This window comes from Octopus bimaculoides, chromosome 14 (assembly GCF_001194135.2).
Source record: "Octopus bimaculoides isolate UCB-OBI-ISO-001 chromosome 14, ASM119413v2, whole genome shotgun sequence".
Classification (NCBI taxonomy): Eukaryota; Metazoa; Mollusca; class Cephalopoda; order Octopoda; family Octopodidae; genus Octopus; species Octopus bimaculoides.
The window spans coordinates 24,466,857-24,470,338 of NC_068994.1; the positions used below are offsets into that span (position 1 = coordinate 24,466,857).

At 28.4% G+C, this 3,482-nt stretch overlaps 1 pseudogene; it reads right to left on the reverse strand.

The window, feature by feature from the left end:
- Positions 1-274: 274 nt before the first annotated feature.
- LOC128249353 (cytochrome c oxidase subunit 3-like) lies at positions 275-1,020 on the reverse strand (annotated as a pseudogene).
- Between the last annotated feature and the right edge of the window lie 2,462 nt (positions 1,021-3,482).

Consider the following 3,482-nt stretch of genomic DNA (forward strand, 5'->3'; position numbering starts at 1 on the left):
AAGAAATAGATATTTCAGTTTTTTAATTAACAGTTAAATGCCTCTAACGGTAAAATAAATACCTAATTATGGGTCGAAACCATATATGAAAATTCATTTCTTGAATGGTATTAAATAATTTAGTTATTACTTTTTAATTGCAAATTAAATTTTCTTATATAAAATATAATACCATTAAGGATTAATAAAATCATATCTAGATTAAAAGTCTAGTGCTTATTTAGTTTCAGCCACTTAATAAGATAAGAATTAATGGTGTTTTATATTATGATCCTCATAAATATACAAAAGTATATAAAAATAGTCATACGACATCTACAAAATGTCAGTATCAAGCTGCGGTTTCAAATCCAAAATGGTGTGAGGAGGAAAAATGATTTATTAAAATGTGTAACAAACATATTAAAAGGAAAGTTGATCCAATAATTACATGAAGTCCATGAAATCCTGTTGCTACAAAAAAGGTTGAACCATAAATTCTGTCTGAAATAGAGAATGATGCTTCTATATATTCAATTATTTGGAGAATTGTAAAGTAAAATCCTAAAGAGATGGTAATAATTATGGAGTGAGTTGTGGATTTTAGATTGTTATTTATTAATGAGTGATCTATACCAGTGGCTAAAAGAATTGCTGTATTAAGTAGGGGGATTTGGAATGGATTTAGTGGGAAAATATAAATGGGTGGTCAGCATGAACCAATATCTATATTAGGAGCTAAACTTCTGTGAAAATATGATAAAAAAAAGCAAAAAAAAACATATTTCTGAAATAATAAAGAGTATTATTCCTCATCGTAAACCATTATATACTTTAGATGTATGAAAACCTTGAAATGTTCTTTCTCGAATAATATCATGTCATCATTGAATTATGGTTAAAATTATAAGTAATAGTCCAAAAAAAAAAACAAGGGAATTTTCATAGTTATGAAATCACGAAGAGAGTCCTGTTGTTAAAAATAAAGCTCTTATGGATCCAGGGTCTAAATTCAACTAAATGAAAGGGGTTTTGAGTCATATAATAAAAGTATTAATTAAAATTTATTTTTTAATTAATTTTGGATTATTGACAGAATTTGGACAAACTTAGATGTATGATCTAAAAGAGGCATATTTTTGTCAAGAGAAAGAAAGGGGTGGGGGCTTTTAAAAAATGTTTGTTTTATGTATATAGTATATACAATGATGTATAAAAAAAGAAAGTAAATGAAATCATCGTTAGTTTTGAAAAATTGATGTTTAGAAGTGTTGATAAGCATCATCAAAATATTCTGATGAAGATTAAATAACTTATATTTAATTCAATAATATCTTTAAATGAAATTCATAATGTTATTGAAATATTATTATATTAATTTCATAAATTGAGTATTGGGGTCTGTGGTTGTTGATTTTTATACTTAGGATATATATACTAATTTCTTTCTTTGGTTATGTATAATATATAAATATTATATAAATATCATTAAATATAATTGATCTTAATAATATTTAAATTAATTTATTTCGAGTATAAAATAGGTTATTTAATTTTTTTGTTTTGGTTAAAATAATTATAATATTTATTTTTGTATATTATTATTATAATTAATCAAATTGTTATAGGTATGTATTTTTTTAGAATATTAGGTAATAAAAGTTGAATATTATATAGTATATAATGTAGTGTAATATATATATATATGTATGTATGTATGTATGTATGTATGTATGTATGTATGTATGTAGTGTAATGTATGTATGTATGTATGTAGTGTAATTGGAAAGGCTAGCTCCGCTTTCGGTAAGCTTTATCACAGGCTTTGGAACAGCTACAACATATCTTTGAAGTGAAAGCTGATGTATATAAGTCGGTGGCCTTGACAACATTACTTTATAGTGTTGAATCTTGGACTCAGTACCAAAAGCATATCAACCAGCTTGATGCTTTTCACATGCAACACTTGCATACTATCTCCAGCATAAAACTGAGTGACCATATTCATAACAGTGAGGTACTAACAAAATGCAGCATATCAGGAATTGAAACCATCCTCATCAAAATACAGCTTAGATAGTCAGGTTATCTCTCACGTATGAGTGACATCAGAATTCCAAAGCAACTTCACTTTGGCCAGTTCCCAACAGGATGATATTTCAAAGGCTGGAGCTGTTTGAATGGGAAACGATGCCCCACCCACCATATCCGCCGGACATTGCCCCATCTGATTATCATTTATTCTGCAGTCTTCAAAATCATTTGTACAGAAAAATATGAATTCTGTAGACGAGGGCAAAACAGTACTGGAGGAGTATTTTTCGTCACGGACAAGTGAATGTTGGAAGAGGGACCTTGTAAGTCTACCAGATTGATGGAAGAGCATTGCAGAAAATGAAGGAGAGTATATTTTAGATTTAAAAAAAAAATTTTGTTCATCTTAATTTTGAAAAATAAAAGAAGTATTAAAAAACTGCATTATTTATGGGATGACCCAATACTGCTAGATCAAGACTTACTTGGGGCTAAGCAACAATGACAACTTTTTAGTAGATCACAGTTTCGTGCACGATAGTCTATTCCTGATTGACTGGTTCTTCCAACTAAGTTTTCAGATTTTGGTTAAATGTTATTAAAAGATGCAAAAAAGTGAAAGTAAAATGAGAAAGAAACTAACGTGAAAATAATGGATGACAGTAAGATAGGAAAGAAATTAAGTTATGGAAAAAAAACCAAAGTATGACACTTTCTGACTTCTTTATGAAACATGAGAAACAGACTTAAATACAGACTTAAATAAAAATATGATTTCATATTTTTTTAACAAATTATATTCGTGAATGTCTTCTTGATTGTGGAACTTCATCTGCCACATATTTTCGCGAAGATAGAATGTAATAGTATTTCTGTTTACATCTAACTTGGGTAGTCTTTCATAATTATACATAAAGATAATAATAATAATAATAATAATAATAATAATAATAATAATAATAATAGTAATAATAATAATAATAATAATAATATAAGTGGCTAGCAAGTATAAAGACCAAAAAGGTAAATTTATAAATTCATAATCAAGGGTACCAGATAGTACCAGCGTTGCTAGAAATAAAATTGCTGTAAGACTAGCCCCAAATTCAAACAATAGAAGTGTATAACTATACATAAATAGAGATATTATTAAAGAAGAAAAAGAAGGAGGGGGAGGGGAGAAGAAGAAGAAGAAGAAGAAGAAGAAGAAGAAGAAGAAGAAGAAGAAGAAGAAGAAGAATATAAGTGGCTAGCATGCATGAACGACGAAGATAGGTGTATAAACAACAAACAGATGTATTAGTTTAACGCTCAGGAAGGTGAAAAAGTCTTTTACTTTTCGAGCCTACGCTCTTCAACAGAAAGGAACACAAGGAAATAAACAGAGACAGAATAAGAAAAGCTATAGGGGCTAGCAGTCAATCATGGCAGATGACTGGACAGAGGTTGTTAGACAATATATATATATT